A 25,359-nucleotide genomic window follows, 5' to 3' on the forward strand; every position below is an offset into this window, starting at 1 on the left:
TGGACATCACCAATATTAAACGATGGGTTCGTCTCTGTAACGAAGCTGAAAGGCAAATACCGTCGGCTGACGGAACGCGGAGTGGCGGGCCGGTGTCTGCAGTGACTCCACACAACAGTCAGCGAGTCTATGACTTCATTCGTGGTGACCACCAGGTGACTGTGTAGCATTACCTCACTCACTAAATTAGCTTTGTTGACAAGGTACGCAATATAACGCAAATGTTTTTGTTTATGTTAGGAATTGAAAACCCATGAAGTCAGGATCGCATATGAAATCTTGTTTATTTAGATGAGTTACTAGTTTCGGGGTCGTGCGGTTCTAGGCGCTGCAGCCTGGAACCGCGAGACCGCTACGGTCGCAGGTTTGAATCCTGCCTCAGGCATGGATGTGTGTGATGTCCTTAGGTTAGTTAGGTTTAACTAGTTCTAAGTTCTAGGGGACTAATGACCTGAGAAGTTGAGTCCCATAGTGCTCAGAGCCATTTGAACTAGTTTCGGCTAACAATGTAGCCTTTTTCAAATTATAAAACACACTTGATTAGTGTTGGTGCCACTACGGCTTCACACTTAGTTAAAATCTTTGTTAAAATTGTAACCTCCCCACAAAAATTTGAAAGAAAGAAATATGACAATATTTAATTATGAATGCTAATGGACACTGCGCTAAGCGTAACCTGCCCACAATGAAATGTACTGACAATGGCAACAAAAATGTGAAATTCGCAATCTGACTCAAATATAAATTCTTCACAAAAAATTAAAGTCCATTCAGTGATAAGAAAATTCAATTAAACCGAAATATCGGTCTTTGGCCCTGTGCAAAACAATCAGAATTAAAGTCTTACCTCAGAATAACTGGATGTCAAATTTCTGCTCTTATCTTTGCGCACGGCTTGGAGGAACTGCATTGCAAATAATAATATTCCTTTTTTCTGTAATTTTACTGAAAATTTTCTTTAAAAGAAGTGGAATGAAATGGGAAGTACAACGAAATCTTTAGTTCAATAAAAAATAAAATTTTTGAAAAAATGCTTTAAAAATAAAAATTATTATTGGGGCATTTGTTGGAAATTAATTACAATAAATAAATTTTTACATTATCTAATGATTATATTAATTAACAGTATACCTCATTCAGCATCTTGACCAGTGTTGCCGACCGCCTACATCACACAACCGCACTGGGCTGCTACTACTGACCGACCGCTCTGCATGACGACTACTAGCGTACTGCACTGCACGACTACTACTAGCGAACTGCTCGCAACTAAATCGAGCTACCGACTGAGAACCGCTTGCAACACTCGCGCGGTCAAGCGCAGGCTCTCTGGTCAGAGACGCTGCAATGCCTCGCCATCGCTGCTGCGTTACATACGTGTTTCAAAATGACGACATTAGTACATGAGATAACTAAAAACAGCCAGTATATTTGAAAAAAAAATGCTCCAAGCACTATGGGACTTAACATCTGAGGTCATCAGTCCCCTAGACTTAGAACTAGTTAAATCTAACCAACCTAAGGACATCACACACACCCATGCCCGAGGCAGGATTCGAATCTGCGACCGTAGCAGCAGCTCGGTTCCAGACTGAAGCGCCTAGAACCGCACGGTCACAACGTCCGGCGTGTAATTGAAGGCGGTCATAAAGCAAAGGTTCTGTCTGTACCCTTACAATTAAGTAACTTATACAATGAGTAACTAAATTGCTAGCTGATACAATCGGTAACTAAGTTGGAACAGCATAACGCATTTGCTTTATGACCATCATTCAATTACGCTGGTCACGAACGGTGAAAAGCTGTTTTTAATTATGTCACGTATGGATGTTGTTATTTTGAGAAAGATTTTAACTATGTGTGAAGCTGTAATGACATCAACTATAATCAAGAGTGTTCTATGACGTGAAGATGGCTCGATAGTTAGTCGAAGCTAGTAATCCATCCGAATACAGAATATTTCATGTACAACTTTAATCTTATGGGTTTTCAGTGCCTAACACAAATAAACACACATTTAAAAAATCCTTCAGTAAAGGCAGTGTGATGAAGATTATTCATCAACTAGTACACTCAAAGATTTATGCAAGTTGGGTTCTAAGAATCTTAATAGACCATAATGAAGAGACACGAACAATCATACCAACTATTGCAGCGCTTCTATTTCGAGGGAGAGGAGTTCCTGGAAAAAACTGTGGCCATAGACGAAACATGGGTTCATTTTTTTGAAGCTGAATCTAAGTGGCAGCCAGTGGTATGGTGCTACAGAAATTTACAGAAGAAGCAAAATGTTCGGAAGCATGAGATCGGCAGGGACATTTATGACTACAGTATTCTGGGATGAAGAAGGTGTGATAACGGTTGATTTTCTGAAGCATGGATGCTCAATAAATTCAGTCCAACACGTCAGGACCCTCAAATAGCTTAGAACCCGTCTTCAGCGAGTTCGTCCAACAAAAGCTGAGGCAGATGTTTTTCTCCTGCATAAGAATGCAAGACCACACGCCGGTCGACACACCACTGAAAAGACTGCGAAAACTGAATGGGAATTTTTGCATCATGCCCCATATGAACATGATCTGACACCACCTGACTTCCATGTCTTCGGGCCGCTGACAGAAGCTCATCGTGGGATTCATTTTCAACATGAGGAGGCCGTGAAAACATCTGTGCATCAATAACTTGAGGAGGAGGACTTTGCTTTTACGATACAGGAATATATGCTCTTGTTAAGAGGTGCACCAAAGCTGTGGAAATGAGCGGAGAGTATACTTAAAAGTCATCAGTTAACCTTCAGTGTTTTCAACGTATGTAGTTGCATTTGAAACCGTTTCATGTCAGATCACCGAAGTTAAGCGCTGTCGGGCTTTGCCAGCAGTTGGATGGGTGACCGTCCGGTCTGCAGAGCGCTGGAAGAGCTACTTGATTGGGAAGTAGTCGCTCTGGTCATGGAAACTGACAACGGCCGGGAGAGCGGTGTGCTGACTACATGCCCCTCCATATACGCATCCAATGACGCCTGTGGGCTGAGGATGTTCAAATGTGTGTGAAATATTACGTGACTTAACTGCTAAGGTCATCAGTCCCTAAGCTTACACACTACTTCACCTAAATTGTCCCAAGGACAAACACACACACTCATGCCCGAGGAAGAACTCGAAACCTCGCCGGGATCAGCCGCACAGTCTATGAATGCAGAGCCCTAGACCGCTAGGCTAATCCCGCGCGGCATGGGCTGAGGATGATACGGCGGTCATTCGGTACCGTTGGACCTTCAAGGCATTTACCGGCGGATTTTAGTTTAGTTGTATTTGAAATTCTTGGCCAAAAAGAAATTGGATTACGTTTTGACTGACCTTCGTAACAACGGCATAATACATGACGTCGGAAGTTCCACTAATTCATAATCAATTCTCTTCACCAAGGCTTACCGACGTACTGAAAAATGCCTGGTACAAATCAGGATATTTGGAGTATCGCTCGTGCTAATTTGATATCCTGCTCAATTTTGTTTTTTACTGTTGTCTCTGTCGTGTATATTTTGTGAGAAAATTTCCTCCATTTTATGTGCGTGGTGCAAGAAAAAGTTATGTTTTAAACATTAAAGTACAGATTATCATTATTGTAATGGTTTTGTGTCATAATAAAGAGTTACATATTTTCAACTAGCAAAATACATGTATGTGAAACGGTAAACTGAAAAAATGTAAACTTAAAATAAAAATTTAAAACATCAAACATATCTAAGTATAATAAATAGCTATATTAATTACTAATATTGAGATATTTTAATGAAATCTGTTGATAATGCTGTGACAGTACGTTGTGTACAGCTTCTTTCTTTTCTTTTCTTTTCTTTTCTTTTAGCTTGAAGGCGTCTTTAATTTATGTTGTAACGGAAGTTTTCATCTCCCCAAAAGTAATTAATGGCGGCGGGATGATTTGCAAAATTTCATATTATCACAAAATTCGACTATACAGTTTCCAAGAACGTTAATTACATACAACTTTTATACCTCGTCAAGATATTCCCTCCAAACCTTATTTGCCAAATTTCCTATCCAGGTGTATTTTGCAAACAAATGAATACGTATTATAATAATTTGTCACTCTACACACCAAACAAGTGTCATCAAGATCGTTTATTGCCACTTGGGAATGTTCCCTTGTAACTGTACATTCTAAAATAGCTCCCAGGTTTCCTATACAATAAGAAGCTATTTCTTCAGATTAGGGAATAGAAAAAAGTGACACGGAGCTAAATCTTGAGTATTGGGAGAGTGAGTGACGCTTCTCACATTGATTTTTGCAGCATTTGGCCTGTTTCATGGACATGTGGCCTTCTGAGCCCCACTTGGCCTCTGAAAGTTTCCAGGACATCCCTGTTGTATTGTTTACAATATACATAAATGACTTAGTTGACAACATCGGTAGCTCCGTGAGGCTATTTGCAGATGACACGGTTGTCTACAAGAAAGTAGTAACATCAGAAGACTCGTACGTACTCCAGGAAGACCTGCAGAGGATTAATGCATGGTGCGACAGCTGGCAGCTTTCCCTAAACGTAGATAAATGTAATATAATGCGCATACATAGGGGCAGAAATCCATTCCAGTACGATTATGCCATAGGTGGTAAATCATTGGAAGCGGTAACGACCGTAAAATACTTAGGAGTTACTATCCGGAGCGATCTGAAGTGGAATGATCACATAAAACAAATAGTGGGAAAAGCAGGCGCCAGGTTGAGATTCATAGGAAGAATTCTAAGAAAATGTGACTCATCGACGAAAGAAGTAGCTTACAAAACGCTTGTTCGTCCGATTCTTGAGTATTGCTCATCAGTATGGGACCCTTACCAGGTTGGATTAATAGAAGAGATAGACATGATCCAGCGAAAAGCAGCGCGATTCGTCATGGGGACATTTAGTCAGCGCGAGAGCGTTACGGAGATGCTGAACAAGCTCCAGTGGCGGACACTTCAAGAAAGGCGTTACGCAATACGGAGAGGTTTATTATCGAAATTACGAGAGAGCACATTCCGGGAAGAGATGGGCAACATATTACTACCGCCCACATATATCTCGCGTAATGATCACAACGAAAAGATCCGAGAAATTAGAGCAAATACGGAGACTTACAAGCAGTCGTTCTTCCCACGCACAATTCGTGAATGGAACAGGGAAGGGGGGATCAGATAGTGTTACAATAAGTACCCTCCGCCACATACCGTAAGGTGGCTCGCGGAGTATAGATGTAGATGTATTTACCAATTACTGATGTGTGTACTGATTGCAGATATAACACGCTGATAAAGCAATCCGTGAATATAAGAAAATGTGTTCACCATAATCGCACCTCATGTGCAAACTTTCATAACCAAGTTGCAAATGGCACCCAATAAAATTTTCAGTATTTCAAAAAATGTTCGTACTGTTATTGGTTGACCTTCTCTCCACTGACAGCAGCGGTGTTGATGATTTCTGCCGTAAGAACAGTAAATGCAGCGTCGGGCCCACCATCTTCGAAATTTATTGTCTCACGTCTTCAAAAAATTTAAACCATTCTCGAGGCGTGCTGTGGAGAAGAACAGACTCTCCACACACCTCCGGTAACACTGCATAGGTCTCAGCTGAAGGTTTCTGGAACGAAAGGAGAATTTAAAAGCCGCATATTGTTCTTCGCACCTCATCTCCTGTATCGCGGTAGACGATAATGACGTGTCTCAGCTTGCCTGCAGCTCACAGCCGGACACTAGGAGTGATAACAATGAAACTAGTGGGGCGTGTTTGTAACGCGTTACGCATTACTCTACGAGAATGCCTAAGATTAAATTCTCGCTCAGGCAATTAAGACTGGAAAAATACGATCTTTCTGTACTGAATAGCCCTCGTGTTTGCCTGGAGTATAGCCTCTGTACGGAAGTGAAACGTGGACGATAAGCAGTTCAGGCAATTAGAGAACAGCTGGTTTAATATTTGAGGCATCAAGGAAGCGTCAGTTTGATATTGGAGGTAAGTGTAGGGGAAAAATTGCGGAGTGAGAAACCAAGGTTCGAATACTGTCAGGAGGTATAAATTTGTGTAGGTTCTGGTACTACTACCGAAAACCTTATTTTTCCCAGAAACGTCCTCTTTTGGAGGCAAGAAAATCTGTCCGGGTGAAAAATGTATCAGGCTGATTTCATAAAAGTCTACAAATTGTCCTCTTTTTTGGTCTCAGAGAAAACAGCTGTAACCCCCTACATCATCAAAAATCTGAAAAATAAGCGAGTTTTGAACAAAGGAAATCGATCGTCGCTATGATCAGTCGTAAATAAATGTAGCTCTAATACTTTCATGTCGTTGTTGTCATCATTAGGAAGTTGTCTACCCCATATTCAACCGGTATGCCCTTAAAAATAAAGGCAGTATTTACACATAAAAAGAAAGAAGGTCACTCACAAGAGTGTAACAACTTTGGCAAAGAGATGACTGTTGCGCAAAGCTCTGCAACTGAATATTTACTGAAGTGGTTGGCTCAATATTAACAGTTCGGACCATTCAGGTGGATGTAGCTCTCAAGTGTTACTGTTTGAGAGGATGTTAAAAACTGTGTCACGTATCTTAACGAACAAATAAACGTAAGTGCTGATAATATAATTTACTCGACCAGTATTGTAATTTTATAAATTTTTTGAAAGACTGTCAAACGAAACAAAATCTACCAGAAGTGGTGCGCATTTCTCAAGTCAGTCATCTAGTGTAGTTTGTTATTCTGAGCAGATGACAATTGTAGAAGTCTGTTTTTCTATACATAGTCATAATGCTAACAGGGAACGTTTCTTTTCTCTTGTAAATGCACAGTGTATCAAAGACAGGAACAGATTTAAAATAGAAAGTATAAAAGATGTGTGTGTCCAGTACAGTTTCAAACACTTGAACTACCTGAGCTTTTATGAATAACAATTGAGGAATAAAAGACTGTTAAGAGAGATTTTTTCACCCTCCAGATATTTGTTGCCTAAAAGTGAAGGGAACAATAAGAGTAGAAGACCAAGAACAAAGTGCTCGGATTAGAAAGGGTGTAAGAAAGGGATGTAGTGTCTCGCCCCTACTGTTCAACCTATACATCAAAGAAGCGCCGACGGAAATAAAAGAAAGGTTGAAGATTGGAATTAAAATTCAAGATGAAAACATAACAACAGTAAGATCGCTGATGGCATTCATACCCGCAGTGAAAGTCAAGACGAATTACAGGGTCTGGTGAATGGAATAAACAGTCTGATGAATGCAGAACACGGATTGAGAATAAATCGCAGAAAGAGGAATGTAGTGAGAAACAGGAGAAATGAGCTCAGTGAGAAACTTAACATCAGGGTTGGTGGTCACTTAGTAGCTGAAGTTAAGTAATTCTGCTACCGAGGCAAGAAAATAATCCACGACGGATGGAGCAATGAGGACGTAAACAGCAGACTAGCACTGACAGAAAGGACGTTCCTGGACAACAGAAATCTTCTAGTATCGAATGTAGGCCTTATTTTGAGGAATAAATTTGTTGATAATGTACATTTGGAGCGCAGCATTGAATGGCAGTGAAACATGGACTTCGGGAAAACTGGAAAGGAAGAGAATTGAGATGTGGTACTACAGGAGAATGTTGAAAATTAGGTGGAGTCGTAAGGTAAGGAACGAGTATCTTCTCCAGAGAATTGCCGAGGAAAGGGATATATGGAAAACACTGATAAGAAGCAGGGACAGGCAGGTAGCACATTGTTAAGACATGACGGAATAACTTCCATGGTACTAGAGGGAGCTGATGAAGGTAAAACCGTAGAGGAAGACAAAGATTGGAAAACATCCAGCAAATAATTGAGGATGTAGATTGCAAGTGCTGCTCTGAAATGAGGAGGTTGACACAGCATCAGAGAGGAGTTCGTGGCCGGCTACATCAAACCAGTCAGAAGACTGATGACTCAAAAAAAAAAAAAAAAGAAAAAAAGAATATGAGAAACATAATAAGATAACTGGCTTTAGTCATGACGAGTAAACCATCAAGTTACAAGATATTTAGTATCAAAACAACCATAGAAAGTCAATGTTTTAGTTTAGGGTAGTCTTGCATGGGTTATTTTGAAGTTGTTAACCGCACGATTTTGTCTATGAAGTATGTCTTCTTTTTTACGTCTACCGTCCTCTTTTTTATGATGAACCTATGGTAATCCTAGGTTGCAGTGTTTGCGGTAGTTATTCAGAGATGAAGAGGCTTGCACAGGATAGAACTGGATCAGACCAGTCTTCGGACTGAAGACCACAACATCAACTAACAAGAAACACCGCCAACTGTGTTTAGGGTATCCTTTCGGAACACCGTTAGGCTCTTCGCAAAAATTGCGGCTGAGTTTATCTCCGGCTGTAGCCAGCCTTCAGTGCCTGTAACGATTTGAGCATCAGTGCTTTTTATTGGCTCTTGGAGCTCTGGTACTTTCCCAACGCAGCTACGAGAAGTTATAACTACCATACCGATGGTTCCTGTATCTACGTTCTTCCCGAGCTCGACCTGCACCCTTTGTGAGAGAAGTCCTTCTTGTGTTTTCCCGAGACCCTCTAACCTAAATCACCACTCAGTCCACGCCGCACAGCCCCTGCTACCCATTTAGCTGCCTCCGGCGTGTAGTGGACTCCTGACCTATTCAGTGGTGCGCGAAACCCAACCACTCATATGGCGCAAGTCGACGAATCTGCAGCCTACACGGTCGAAAACCGTCTGAACCTCTGATTCAGGCCCTCCACTCGGCTCTGTACCAGAGGTTAGCATTCCGTCCTGTCGACTATGCTGCTATTGGTCAGCTCTGCTTTCATCTAGCAAGCAAGACTGGCAGCGTTTACCACTTCTGTTAGCCACTCGACAGGAGAGAGCATCTCTTCCAATCCAAAGTGACACACATCCTTGGTACCGACGTGGGCCACGACCTGCAGTGCTCTTCATGGCATCTGGAAGGACCCGTTCGACTTCTGGAATGGCTCCACCCGGTATGCACATGGCTTTGTGACTGAAGTCCTTCTTGTGTTTTCCCCTCTAACCAAAAACACCGCCCAGTCAACGCCGTACGGCCCCTACTACCTGTGTAGCCGCCTCCTGCGTGTACTGGACTCCTGACCTATTAAATGGAACGCGAAACCCAGCCCCCTGTGGCGCAAGTCGAGGAATCTGCTGCCTTCTTGGCAGCCATGTTCCTAAGGGGCCCCATAACGCGCCTAACGTTGGAGCTCCTAATTATCAATAATCCCACCCTCTGTGATTGCCCATATCTTGCTGGCTGAGAGGTTTCCTCTGAAACAGGACAAGCGAGTGCATCTAGTTGAGCGAAAGTGTCAGCCACAGGCAGCACCTGGAACCTGGTTGTCAGACTAACCTGGGAGGTCTTACGTGGGGCCCTCTGGATAGTCTTTCACTTCCTGCCACGCCCCAAGGCGACCTCCCACTCGACCACAGGTGAGGGTCAACCTCAGTGCGAGCAGTAACTGGCCTGGCCACCAATGAGGAACCATTAGAGGACTCGGACGTGCAGGCCATCTGTTGGATCCCCAGGGCCAGCCCGCAACAGTGGTGACCATCCACTGTAGCTTCAAGCTGTGTAACCGAAGTCAATACAGCCTGGAGCTGATATCGAAGTGTCACCAAGTCAGCTCGCATCTGCACATATCAATCAAAGTCCCTAGCTGTAGCAAAGACTGTGGAAAACTACATTACACAGGTAAACGGACTATCGGTACACGCTGCGGAACTCTACTGTAGACGCTGACGAAAACTCCAGAACTGTGTCTAATAAATTAGATTAATACGCAGAGATTCGAAAACTGAACTACCGAAGCACTCAGTTAAAGCTTAGTAATTCATCCCTGATTAGGAACTTGTAACATGTCACAAAATCGGTTTACTTCCCGACACAAAAGAAAACGCTAGAACTGTGGCTGTTAGATATTAAATTAACACTTAGAAACTAAAGAAACCAAACTGTCAAAGCTTACACATGAAATAATACAATTCGCTTTTGGTTAGGAACAGGTAAAAGTCACAAAATCAGTTTACTCCCCTGTTGCTGCATCTGTCTCGGTCAGTCGCTGCTGCCTGGTTGGCTGACTGTGTTCCTGTGATTCCGTGACTTTCCCTACTATTGTGAATCTTGAACAAAATATTCTCTATTGCCAACTGAAATTTATTACAAAAACAATTAGTCCTTTTCTTCTATCGTTCTTACTGTCAAACCTATTTCGTCCCGTAGCCATCTCTTCTTTCCTTACCCCGGCAACTACGTTCCCATTCCCCGTGGTTATGATATTTTCGTTTGCCTGTACATACTGAATTACCCGTTCAGTATCCTCGTATGCTTTCTCTATCGCTTCGTCTTTTTCTTGCGACGTCGTCAGGTGTACCTGAACTATAGTTGTCACCATTGGTTTGCTGTCGAATCTGATGCTAATCACCCTGTCACTGAACTGTTCACAGTAGCTCATTCTCTTCCCTGCTCTCCTTTTCATAATGAATTCTGTTCCCCATACATCATTTTCTGCTGCTGTTGGTATTAGCCTATTTCGGATGATCAGAAATCCTTGTCTTCTTTCCATTTCACTTCACTAACTCACCACTCTGTCTAGACTGAGCGCCACCCTTTTCCTTTCCAGAGTTTCTAGCTTTCCTGCTACGTTCAAACTTCCGACATTCCATATTGCGACTCACAGAAAGTTATCCCTTCGTTGGTTAGTCCATCGTTTTCTCATGGTCACCTTTCTCTTGACAGTCCCCTCGCAGACAGCAGAATGGGTATCTAAACTGGAATTTTTGCCAATGGAGAGATCATCACTCCATTTTTTCAGTTACACGCCACATGTCCTCTGGGTACACATTACATTTCTTTAACGCAGTGGTTTACACGGCCTTCTGTAACCTCAAGCCGCTGATCGTTGCTGATTCTTCCGCCTTTCAGGGGCAGTTTACCACCCTAAGGATACGAGAGTGCCCTGAACGTCTGTCCGCTCCTCCACCCTCTTTAACAAGGGCGTTGGCAGAACGAGGGTGACTTGTTATGTCGGAAGTCTTCGGCCACCATTACTGATGATTTTTATTCCAAATTTAAGAACTTGCTGGGTTCGAGGCCGAGACCTAGGACCTTTTCGTAACTAGCAAAAGACGCTACCCCTAGACCACCGATAACAATTACAGGAATGTAAAGATTTTAGCGGCCTGTAGTAGTACTCATAAAATGTGTTACATTTAAGATCTCTCTACACTCATACTGCCAAATACGAGGACTACTCTTTATTAAGATCCGATCGGTCGCGAAATGAAAACCACTGTGAAAGTCCGATGAAGCTTTGTAGATTTTGTAGATTGACGAGTGTCTCTGGTATGCCCATAGATCACATCACCCTTTTCAGTTCTAAGAGCACAGTGAACCCTTAAAGTTTCCTATAAAGTCGTGTCTCCCACCAAATACGCCTGCCTGTAGAGATATTACCCAATTTATGCAGCCTGCATCACTTAAGGCCATGCATTTCCTTCGGCGTGATAATTCTCGGCGGCATACTTTCGGGGCAATGAAGGCTTCTGCAGCGTTTGAGATGGGAAGTGCTTCACCACCCACTATTCAGCCCGGACATGGCTTCCTCTGATTTTCATTTCTGCAGACGTCTTCTGCTATGGAGACAACGTCTCAGTACAGACAACAAGCTGTTGATCAGCGTAGAGAATTGGCTGACAGCACAGGCGCCTGCCATCTATCACGAGGGTATTGGAAAGTTGGTACAATCCTACCATAAATGTCTAAGTTGGAGTGGAAACTACGTAGAGAAGTATCTGTAATGTGCATCTGACTGCTGCAGATTTTTGAGTTTCACTGCGGTTTCCATTTCGCGACCGATGGCAGTTGTATTTTTCAGTTCCCTTTTGATTATTTGATCACCAAATGAGTAATTGAAAAATAATTGGTCTTTCATTCTATTTCATGTACAATACGTTATATTTGCGTACACTGAGTGTCAACTGTTAGCCCCACACCAAGCGTCGGTCCTCTGTAGGTCTTTTAAATGTGAATTTTGCTACAATTTTCTTCCTGCATGGCGACTTACGTGTATACGTGAGCATCGATCAAACGCGAACATGCTCAAGGAGCCATTCAAGCAGGATCAAATTTTAGCATCAACAGCAAAAAAGATATGGATAAAGAAATGCAAAATTATAACTTTGGATCAGAAGACACTTTTCCCCCGCGGTTCCTGTGTTAATAACAGCTGACTCAAGTAGCGCGCTAGTTTGCGAATTTCTCTGCTCAAGCCAGATGTGCGGGGATTCTGGGGAGCAGGACGTGTAATCATGCTGAGTGCCACAGCGGCACACGTTTCCTTAATGAACTCACACTAATGCGGCCCTCTGAAATAGGGGTTGCGTATTTTCGGTGTGTTATATAATCCTTGAGTTTTTATAATTAGTTACGAGGAATCACTATGACCTGCGGGGGTACACCAGTGTGACAATAGGTCTCAGAATTAGACATGACGTCTCCGTGGAAAAGTTCATTAAGTTTGCAAGTGACATATTTATAAGGTGTGTCCAGACTCGCTGCTGTGTAATATTAATTTTTATTTTTCTCACTTTCAGTACAGATCTGTTTCGGCTAGATTCACTTTATTGAGTCACCTCCGGTAAAATGTGGTTAACATTATTTTTATTACACATCATTATACAGTATTATGCTAGAACATTGAGCGTGGGTTACTACTTACTTACATACAAGGTGAATCACCTAATACTTGCACCGCAAATGTTTCGGACATGGCAGGCGCTAAGGATACACTATGTGATCAAAAGTATCCGGACACCCCCAAAAACATATGTTTTCACATTAGGTGCATTGTGCTGCCACCTACTGCAAGGTACTCTTTATAAGCAACCTCACTAGTCATTAGACATCGTGAGAGAACAGAACGGGGCGCTCCGCGGAACTCACAGACTTCGAACGTGGTCAGGTGATTGGGTGTCACATGTGTCATACGTCTGTACGTGAGATTTACACACTCCTAAACATCGCTAGGTCCACTTTTTCCGATGTGATAGTGAAGTGGAAACATGAAGGTACACGTACAGCACAAAAGGTTACAGGCCGACTTCGTCTGTTGACTGACAGAGACCGTTAACAGTTGAAAATGGTCATAATGTGTAATAGGCAGACATATATCCGGACCATAGAACACGAATTCCAAACTGCGTCAGGATCCGCTGCAAGTACTATGACAGTTAGGAGGGAGGAGAGAAAACTTGAATTTCATGGTCGAGCGGCTGCTCGTAAGCCACACATCACGCCGGTAAATGCCAAACGACGCCTCGCTTGGTCTAAGAAGCGTATGCGTTGGACGATTGAACAATGGAAAAACGTTGTGTGGGGTGACGAATCACTGTACACAATGTGGCGATCCGATGGCATGGTGCGGGTATGGCGAATGCCCGGTTAACGTCATCTACTAGCGTGTGTAGTGCCAACAGTAAAATTCGGAGGCTGTGGTGTTATGGTGTCGTTGTGTTTTCATTGGAGAGGGCTTGCACCCCTTCTTGTTTTGCGTGACATTATCACAGCACAGACCTACATTGATGTATTAAGCACCTTCTTGCTTCCCACTGTTGAAACCAATTTAGGGATGGCGATTGCATCTTTCAGCGCGATCGAGCACCTTTTCATAATGCACGGCCTGTGACGGAGTGGTTAGACGACAATAACATCCCTGTAATTGACTGGCCTGCACAGAGTCCTGGGCCGGCCGCTGTGGCCGAGCAGTTCCAGGCGCTTCAGTCCGAAACCGCGCTGCTGCTACGATCGTACGTTCGAATCCTGTCTCGGACATGGATGTGAGTGATGTCCGTAGATATGTTAGGTTTAAATAGTTCTAAGTCTGGGGGACCAATGACCTCAAATGTTAAGTCCCATAGTACTTAGAGCCATTAAAACCATTGTGAACAGAGTCCTGACCAGAATCCCATAGAACATCTCTGGGATGTTTTGGAACGCCAACTTCATGCCAGCCGTCACCGACAGACAACGATACCTCTCCTCAGTACAGCACTCCGTGAAGAATGGGCTGCCATTCCCCAAGAAACCTTCCAGCATCTGATTGAACGTATGCCTGCGAGAGTGGAAGCTGTCATCAGGCCTGAGGGTGAGTCAACACCATACTGAATTGCAGCATTACCGATGGCGGGCGCCACGAACTTTTAAGTTATTTTCAGTCAGGTGTCCGGATACTTTTGATCACATAGTGTACGTGGTGTTCGCATAATTGAGTTGTAGGCAAGGGCTGGTATTTATAGCCAAAATACAGATTTTGAGACGTTGACGAAATTGCAGGTTTTTGTAAAAGTTTCAAATTTTTTAAAGGAGCAATGTTTATTGGCAATTAGATACTAAAATAGCGTTAAAATAGCGTTTCTTTAAAGTCAGTACCCCCATTAGACTGTTGTTTATTTACAGCGTTGCATTTACACATACACAATCATGATTTCGGCTTCAAAGAGACATTATCAAGTGTTTTAAGTGTTATTAATTACCTAAGATGGCATAACACTTAAAACACTTGATAATGGCACTTTGAAGCCGAAATCATGATTGTGTAAGTGTAAATGTAGCACTGTAAATGAACAGCAGTCTAATGGCGGTACTGACTGCGGAGAAGTATATTATGACTGTGGCCCCGCATTCTGAAAAAAATTGTTAAATGTCAATGGTGTTTGTTACAGGAAGGTACCGCAAGTATTTTACGAGTTATCGTGTTTTCAGCATTGTAAACACCGATAACTGTTTGTTCCGTCCTATTGCTTCGATACTGTGCGACGGTGTTATGTTTGTTTGAACTGTGTGTGCACACTGCTACTGCATTGGGACAGTCCTGTCACTTACTGTGACATAGTGAACGTAGTTGGATGTGCTTGTAAGATGGTATTTCCTCATGCGAAGAAAACGGTCAGCTCATGGTTTATGGTGAATGTAGGAAATATGCCGTTCCTTCGTGTACACTGTACACCTAAAGAGATCATAATAGGTGTGAACTTCTTCAATCTCTTCAAACAATTAAAATTATATGAAACGGCGTGTTACTGTTGCCTGCGTTGCAGTTTCCGCAGAAATGCAAGAGCGTGTGCAGCAGTCGTTGCATGGCAAACTGCAAGCTAGTACTGACGTGTGGTGGACATTTTGAGTACAGGCTTTGAGGGTACATTGGTTCTTTACCCACAGACGCTCTGCATTCACCTTTGTTCGTTTTTCGTTTGGCGTAGGCAATGTACTGTTTCACAACACGACAACTGCGGAGACTTATTAACACCTGTGTAGGGATGCACGTACGCACCATGTGCAATTGACATTCTTTTGTGCTACAATATGAAAAAAACAACTGCCGATGTTTACAATGTTCAAACTAGGATTCTCGTAAACTACTTGCGCTATGCTCCTGCAAAAAACAAAATTTACGCTCTAATTTAATCTACTTTGATTGCGGTACCGTCAGTAGGAGATGTTCCATTGAAATATTTGTACATTATTTAAAAAATAAACTGACAACCATTTCAATCTGTGATATCCGCTACCAATGACGCCCTGTATTATCAAAATATTTGTGATGCAAGTTTTAGGTGATTCACGCTGTATTGTCTAGATGGATTGACATGCACACAACACCGATGGCAAGTGTCATTCTATATTTGTTGAATTAAGGTAGTAAGTAATTTGGAATGACAGTAATTTGACAGTTTTGTAGCTATGACGAACTTTGTTTACAAAGTAAAAGTTCATCATTCAGAAGAGTGAATTTTTTGAATGTTAAAAGTTAAAACCATTTCCCCACTATGCTTTTAAATTTTTTAAAGAATTTTTTTTTTGTTTCAACATTAACTTGTGCGTTATAAACTCATATTAATGCCTGTCTATTATCGTTGTTTTTGTTGTTGTGGTCTTTAGTCCAGTCACTGATTTGATTCATCTCTCCATTTTAATCCAACTTGTGGAACTCTCTCCTCTATAACTACTGTAGTCTAATCAAAATATCCACGGGTGTGCTGCCGGTCTATAGTGTCCAACGGGCACAATATTTCGGCGATCATACATGTCGCCATCATCAGGTGAACTGACGGACTGAGCTCCTGTGAACGTGCCGGCACGGAGATCCGTACGCTATGGCTGCTCAGAGGGAACTGGGTTCGGACGCGGCGGCGGCCGATTTAAATACCCTCCGCCCGCGGCGCGCTCCCTCCGCCGTCCGCGTCCCGCGCCACGGTCGCGCGGTGGAACAGATTGCGACGGCGTCTGAGATGACGTCGGTGTGATGGCTCTGTCCGCCGTGGTCGTCACAACTATACGTTTGCTCGATTTACTCTTGATTAACCCAATCGCTGGTTCCCAAGCCTTGCTAAGATTATAGCCACAGTCACGGTTTATGAGGTCGTCATTGGTGCGAATTTCGATGGCCTCTCTAACAACGCTATCCCAGTATCTCGACGTCTGTACCAGAATCCGCGTGCGGTCATACTCCATGGCGTGATTTTCCGACAAACAATGTTCAGCGACCGCCGACTTGCTCGGATACATCAGTCGAGTGTGCCTCTGGTGTTCACGGCATCGATCCTCGACGGTACGCATCGTCTGACCAATATACGACTTGCCACATTGACACGGAATCTGGTACACGCCGGCCTTCCTCAAACCGAGGTCATCTTTGGCGCTCCCCACCAGTGCACGAGTTTTATTTGGAGGACAAAACACAGTTCCGACCCGATGTTTCTTCAAAATGCGGGCGATTTTCCCCGAGATTGCGCCTGTGTATGGAATAAATGCAGTGCCTACCTCCTCCCTCGTCACTTCATCCATCTCAACAGGTTGTGCTGCCGTGGTTGGGCGGAGAGCACGTTGAATCTGCCACTCTGAGTACCTATTTTTTCGAAATACAGTTCTCAGATGTTCCAATTCCTGGGGTAGACTCTCTGCATCAGAGATAGTGCGCGCCCTATGTACTAGAGTTTTAAGTACCCCATTCCTCTGTGAAGGGTGGTGGCAGCTGTCTGCGTGCAATTACAGATCAGTGTGCGTTGTCTTCCGATACACCCCATGACCCAGGGTGCCGTCAGCCCTTCTCTTGACCAAGACGTCAAGGAAAGGTAATTTACCCTCCATTTCAGTCTCCATAGTGAATTTGATGTTGGGGTGTATGGAGTTGAGATGTGTAAGGAAGTCAAGGAGTTTATCCATACCATGTGGCCAGATGACGAACGTGTCGTCCACGTAACGGAAAAAGCAAGTAGGTTTCCATACGGATGACGGCAGGGCTTCCTCCTCGAAGTTCTCCATGTACAAATTCGCTACCACCGGTGAGAGTGGGCTACCCATGGCGACTCCCTCCGTTTGTTCGTAGTATTCTCCATTATAAAGAAAATACGTGAAAGACAGGACATGCCTAAAAAATTCAGTGGTCTTCTCGTCAAACTTCTGACTAATCAGTTCTAGTGACTCTCGCAGGGGTACCCTCGTAAACAAGGAAACGACGTCAAAACTCACCATGATATCTGACTCATCCAACCTGAAGCTATCAAGGCGTTTAACAAAATGCACGGAATTACGGATGTGATGAGAGCATTTACCCACGTAAGGACTTAATATTCCCGTCAGGTATTTGGCCAACAAATATGTAGGTGCCCTGATGTTGCTGACAATGGGGCGTAATGGTACCCCCTCTTTGTGAACCTTCGGGAGTCCATATAGTCTAGGCGGTACCGGACCTTGGGGTAACAATTTCTTAGCGTCACCCTCCGGTAAATCTGCGTCCTTGAGAAGCGCCCTCGTCTTGTTCTCCACCTTCTTTGTAGGGCCAACGCTGATCTTCCGGTAGGAATCGTCCGAACCCAGTTCCCTCTGAGCAGCCATAGCGTACGGATCTCCGTGCCGGCACGTTCACAGGCGCTCAGTCCGTCAGTTCACCTGATGATGGCGACATGTATGATCGCCGAAATATTGTGCCCGTTGGACACTATAGACCGGCAGCACACCCGTGGATATTTTGATTATCAAATACGCCGGGTGAAACTCAAGAATCATACTGCAGTCTAGATCTATTTTAAACTACTTGACCTACGTTTACTGCAGCTTGTGTAGCAAAGCTTTGGTCTCCCACTACAGTTTTAAAGCCCTACATTCACACCCACTACAAAACTGTTGTTGTTATTTTGATGCTTCAGGACGAGTTTTGCCAATCCATCCCTTATTTTAACGAAGTTGTGGCGTAGATTTCCTTTCTGTCCTATTCGATTTAGTACCTCTTGAAGAGTTATCCGATCTGCCCTTCTAATCTTCAACAATCTTCAGCAGCACCAAACCTGAAAAGGTGTTCTTTTCTCGTCTGAACTATTTCCAGCCCGCTTTTCGCTTCTGTACAAGTCTACATTCCAGACAGATACTTACAATGAAATCAACACCCTTAGCTGCTTACAGGCATTGACATACGTCAACGGGGACAGATGAAAATGTGTGCACCGGCCGGGACTCGAACCCTGGATCTCCTGCTTACATGGCAGACGCTCTATCCATCTGAGCCACCGAGGACACAGAGTATATCGCGACTGCAGGGATTTATCTTTGGCACGCTCGCGCGAAACCCACATTCTCAATTTATTGTCCCGCACTACATTCGTAGTGCCCCCGCCCATTATATACCCATTACTCGCGGCGCGTTGCCGATTCCCGTAAGAGTTCGGGCACTGTTTCTGCATTCGCACTGAAGAAGAAAATGGTCAAGTGGCCGGTGAGCCTTAACTATAAATATGTCCGAAAGAACAGATACCGTCTTAGTATATATATATATATATATATATATATATATATATATATATATATATATATATATATATATATATAACCAGACAGAAACCTTCGGCAAACGACTTCCTAACACCTGAAATTATGTTGAATGTTAACAAACTTCTCTTTTTCAAACGTTTCTCATGCTAATGCCCGTCTACATTTTATATCCTTTCAACTGTGGTTATCGTCAGTTATTTTGCTTGCCAAATAGCAAAATTCATTTGCCACTTTTGGTGCCGCATTCTAATCTGATATCCTCACTATTAGCCGATATAATTAGACCACATTCCATTACCTTTGTTTAACTATTGATTGTATTTATCTTACGATCTCTTCCCAAGACAGTATTCATTCCGTTCAACTGATTTCCCAAGCCCTTTGCCAACTGTGACGCAACTGCATTAAGGTCCGGAAACTTGTAAGTTTTGATTTGCTCTCCCTGAACTTTCCATTTTCTAGTTGATTTCCATTAGTACTTGTTGAATGTACACATTTCCAAATGTCTCCTTGCTTTCCATTAATACTTTCCCAATATAAAAGACGTAAATGTTAGGAGAAATGGTTGTGAAAGATGTACATAAAACGACAGTTGGTTTGATAAATTTGACAGTTTATTTGGAATTTTCACCACTATGATCATCATTGCATGGCTGAACACATGAGATTGCAGTATTATTGACTAGAGCTTGGGTGGTGAAGGAGTCGGAAGTCGTTGTCGACCGCATCGGGAAAGAGACTGTTTTGCCGTGGCAGAATAAGGAGTTCGGATGGCGGACGTACAGCACAGAGAATTGAGATGCTCCCTGATGGGTAACTGAGGACGGAGGATGATGATGTAAGCGGATTTTGTAGAGAGAGGATTTACTTGGAAAGAAGGTCACATGCTTTATTTTGTTTGCAAGCGTTAGCCGAGTAAGTATTGTAATTTTCAGATTTCGTTGTGTTTAGTAATATCTACGTGTAGGTATCAAGGATCAATTGCAGTCATGTGTTCGCTACTGTAATTAGGTGCCTCCCTCCACCCTTGGTTGAAGTTTTTCATTAAGAAAGGAAAAGAGTGAATCTTACATAATTTAAAGATCGTCTACAGAACTAAATTTTATGTATGACAGTGCTAATGAAGGGTTTTTGTTTATGTCAGTACGAGTCATTTGTATCTTATTGAAAGGACTGCATATAATATCATAACACTTTCCTACTCATTTATAAATATTTCATGATATTCATCCCCACTATAAAGTGAAAGGCAGATTTAACAAAATCCTCCACTGTAAGGCTTTGCTCTGTTGCATTGGTAGTGAATTGTATTTTCGTAAAAAGAAAAAAAAATTTGCTTATGCACCCTGATAAAATAAAATTAGATAAGCGAGTCTGCCGTACAGTGATTTATTTTAAGATAGAAGCAGTTCAGCACTTCGAGATCTTGGAGTCACATCATTCTTTATATTCAATCTCATTTACAGATAGTCAGATGCAATTTAATTTATTTGATGTCATATATATCAATAGTAATTTGCACAGTTATGTTCGTGCTCAAGAGTAGAGTGGCAAAGGCAATCCTAGATCAGAATCAGTAATCGAAATTTTAAAAAAAGATCTTATTATCATATTACTAGCCAAAGGTTTTGGTACACACAGTTTCCAATTAACAGCTATAAAAATTAAATAATTTCAAATGTACAAATTGGCTACCATCAGGTATAGAAAAAGAAGTCTTTAAAAAAAAATCACAGCTAGAGGAAAACTTCCCAAGAGACATCGTGCATCATCCGGCAATGACCGGAATACAGAAGTAAGGAAAATGAACTTCTAGCACTTACAATTATCTCTCTATAAGTTTGCAGACTATTCTTAGCGTTCTAAATAATGAAACTTGAACACTAAGGTCAATGATCCAACGAGGTGGTGTAATGTTACGACACTGGACTCCTATTCTGGAGCACGTCAGTTCAAAGCCCCGTCCGTCCAATCACATTTAGTTTTCATGCATTTACCTAAATCACATAAAGTGACTGGTGGTATGGTTCCTCTGAGGGCGGAAGGCCAATGTTCTTCTTCATCCTTTCCAATCTGAGCTTGTGCTCTGTCCCTAAAGACTTCGTCGTTGATGCGATGTTGAACCGTAGTCAGTCATTTTAACTTCTGAGTGAGACTTCCTACAGTTAGCCTACGAATCTTGAAATGCATTAATATATAGCCCGCAGCTGAATGGAAACTCGAAATTTGAGGTAAGGTTCTGTGGACCAAACTGCTGAGGTCATCGGTCCCTAGGCTTACACGCTACTTAATCTAACTTACGCTAAGGACAACACACAGACCCATGCCCGATGAAGGACTCGAATCTCCGACGGGGTAGCCGCGCGAACCGTGCCAAGGCGCCCAAGACCGCGCGATTACCCCCTTCCCTCCCCCCCCCCTCCCCCCGCGACAACTGCAGGTGAATGGCAAAATAAACAAACATTCATTTTAAAAATTGAAAACTATAGACAGTAGCTTATTTATTTTAACCTTGAAACGTTGACTGCGGCCCTGAAACCATGCATAAGGAATTATTTTTGGTTGAAAAACCCTGCAGTGAAGAATTTCCTTGAACCCTCCATGGCTGACTGTGAGCAGGCCACCTCTTTAAGAACTAAGCTTTAAATGCTTGTGCCTAAACTGAACTGCATAATGCGAAAATTACTGTCCTAGGCATAGCCCTTAACGTGGGAATTTGCAAAACAAACTCTAACGCCGTGTGGCAGGAGTAGTATGTTGGTGATGATTTTCATGTGATTGTTGATATCTTCGAGGATACAATTTAGAAGCATACAACTTAATGTATGTGAAGGCGTCAAACAGAAACAATGAATAAAAACAATACTCACATTTACTCATAAAGACATTCACGAGATAAACATAAATGAATAATAAAAACCTCTGATAATTAGGTGTATCCAAATTAATATCAAGATTAAATGAGAAGCAGTGTCACTCCCCTGTCAATTATTACTTTTTTTCCATACTAAGAATTTACTCCCTCTCGATGTTCAGTGATAACTGACAACTATTAAATCCCGCAACACTTGATCGTAACAGTGACTGGAAGTTGGTGATTAAAAACCAAGAAAGCCACACATTCATTATCAATGTATAGGCTGTGTCTATTGTCCTGGATTTCAAGAGTGTGAAATCAGTTTAACTACTTTGCCGGTACTGCTAGTTATGCTCACCGTAAATAAGACTGCGATGCGCTGAGCTGCACGGTGCAGACGTGCATGCCCCTTCGTGAAGACGAAAGCGTCAGCACCTTAGCAGGACTGCACTATTCGGCTCCCTCCAACACGTTGGTACGTCAAGTCGATCCAGCCACTTCCGCATCCGACCTGCAAGTACTTCGGCGATACGGACACCTTCACGCTCTCTTGGCCAGTGCTTCTCACGCGGCACTCACTTACCTTTCCTATTCCTTGCAGCCAAAACACATCCAGTCGCCAATGGCAAAATTAGGAACAGCTGCAGACCTTCCAGAAGAAAACCCTTTTCCAGCCTTCAAAGACACCATGAAACTCTCCCATACTACCAGAAAGTATTCATTTCAGCACTACGCGCTTATGTCACACTTTTGTAGTAGATGTCCCCACAAGCCGGCCGAAGTGGCCGTACGGTTCTAGGCGCTGCAGTCTGGAACCACGAGACCGCTACGGTAGTACGTTCGAATCCTGCCTCGGGCATGGATGTGTGTGATGTCCTTAGGTTAGTTAGGTTTAACTAGTTCTAAGTTCTAGGGGACTAATAACCCCAGAAGTTGAGTCCAATAATGCTCAGAGCCATTTGAATCTTTTTTTGTCCCCACAAGCAGGTCTCTCAGGGCAATGAATTCTTCAGGAGATACAAGCAGGCAAACCTCTGACTCCAAATTAGTGGAACGGGTAGCTAGTTTCTACGAAATATTTGTTTGCAAATATCGCATAATAGTAACAGTTTAGTATTGTAAAACGATTCCTTTACCAAAGTTACGATGTTCCAAGAACCTGGTTAAGCTGAATATTGTATCTGAACTCTATCAGAATATATTCGATAGCCACTTCTCACAGATGTACGGTCTCAGAGTATTTATTACTGGCGAATAATGAACTTATGTGCAGCCAAAATGGGCATACTGCTGTTGAAAGCAGAGGAGAGAACGGATAGGTGGAAAGAGTACACTGGTGGCCTCTACGAGGGGGAAGACTTGTCTGGTGATGTGGTAGAAGAAGAAACAGGAATCGATCGAGAAGTGATAGGGGATCCAATGATAGAATCAGATTTTAGGTACGTTTTGGAAGACTTAAAATTGAATAAGGCAGTAAGCTTAGATAACATTCCTTTAGAATTTCTAATATCATTGGGGAAAGTGGTAAAAAAAGACTATTTATGTTAGTGTGTAGAAAGTATGAGTCTGACGATATACCATCTCATTTTCAGAAAAACATCATCCACACAATCCCGAAGGTTGTAAGAGCCGACAAGTGCGAGTATTATCGCACGATCAGCTTAATAGCTCATAGATCCAAGCTGCACAATACACAGAAGAATGTAAAAATTTGAGACTGTGTGAGATGACGAGCAGTTTGACTTAAGGAAAGGTAAAGGCAACACTTGGGAAAGGAAGCAATACTAAAGAAAAATCAAGACTTATCCATAGGATATGTCTACCTGGAAAAGAGTTCGGCAACGTAAAATGATGCAAGATGTTCCAATTTTTGAGAAAAACAGGGGTAAACTATAGGGAAAGACGGGTAGTGTACAACATGTACAAGAGCCAAGAGAAAACAGTAAGAATGGAAGACCAAGAATGCTCGTATTAGAACGGGTGTCAGACAGGGATGTAGTCTCTTGCCAGCATTGTTCAATCTATACATCGGAGAAGTAATGACGGAAATAAAAGAGTGGAATTAAAACTGAAGGTGAAAGTATATCAACTGATGAAATTGCTATCCTCAGTGAAAGTGAAATAGAATTACAGGATCTACTGAATCCAATGAACAAGTCTGATGAGTAAGGAATATGGACTAGAGTAAATCGAAGGAAGACGAAAGTAATTACAGGTAGCAGAAATGAGAGCAGCAAGAAACTTAACATCAGGATTGCTGATAACAAAGTAGATGAAGTTAAGGAATTCTGCTACCTAGACAACAAAATAACCGTTGGCGGACAGAAAAAGGAGAACATAAAAGGCAGACTAGCACTGGAAAAAAGGGCATTCCTGGCCAAGGGAAGTCTACTAGTATCAAACATAGGTCTTAATTTGAGGAAGAAGTTTATGAGAATGTATGTTTGGAGCACAGCTTTGAATGGTAGTGAACCACGGCCTGTGGGTAAGGCGAGACTTTAGATCGCAATGACAAGAAATAATAATATGGACCTGAAGGACAAATAATCTACACAATTCTTTCTTTAATTACTTTTATTTCTAATGAAGTGTAATTAAATTGAGTAATCTGAAACAGTATACAGATATATGCAACTTGAGCGTGAGGACGCCAGAGAAAACCGTGCTGTCACGGATTAAGAACAAGTTACGAATAGTCTTTGAATAAGATAGGTATATCTCTGAGCTGAGCTCTTCTTGTGGTGATTGCTGAGACCAGGCAGACGTCACGGACTGTCAGTTGTCCGTTTTCAGTTAGCAGGGCAGTATGGAGATGGGAGCCAATGTCGTCTCGTATTATGTTTAATTGCAATTGTCCATCCTGTTCTGCAGTTAATGTTAAAAAATGTACTTCCATGAAGTGAAATAATAAATGAGTTACAGAAGAGAGGAATCGTGTTAGAAATTATTTCAAGTTATGGCTCAAAGATGCCTTGCAGAAAAAAGAATTCTGCAACAAAGAAATGAAATCCATATAACAGCACGGCGACCAAACTTTTACGTAGGATTCGACGAACAATTCATACGTCATCGACTCGTAGACAAAGTAAGGGGTGCAAGGTACTGTTATAATTTGGTTAACAAGACTTACAACAATAGAGAAGAGTTCTGTATAAAAAAATGTTCTGTAGAAATCCGGTTTAATTATGCTACGATTGGGAACTAAAATATGGCATTTTTGGACTGTATCCACACGTATCACAACTTCCAGTTATAAACATTTAAATATAGGCATACACTCTCTTTTATAGAATTATGCAACATCTATTTATTACTCATTCTTTAAATTTAATTACATTTTTATTAGATCCTGCTACATGGGAACACTGTAAAAGAACAGAATAGAAGCGTCTGAGATGTGGTGCTACAAAATAATTTCTGAAATTAGGTGAACTGTAAGGTAAGGAATGAGGAGGTTCGCCAGACATTCGGCGGGGAAAGAAATGTATGGAAAATACTGACTAGAAGAAGGGACAGGATGGTAGGACATCTTTTAAGAAATCGGGTAATATCTTCCATGGTACTACAGGGAGCTGTAGAGGGCGACGAAGACAGGGGTTGGAATAAATCCAGCAAATAACAGAGGACATAGGTTGCAA

This window comes from Schistocerca piceifrons, chromosome 7 (assembly GCF_021461385.2).
Source record: "Schistocerca piceifrons isolate TAMUIC-IGC-003096 chromosome 7, iqSchPice1.1, whole genome shotgun sequence".
Classification (NCBI taxonomy): Eukaryota; Metazoa; Arthropoda; class Insecta; order Orthoptera; family Acrididae; genus Schistocerca; species Schistocerca piceifrons.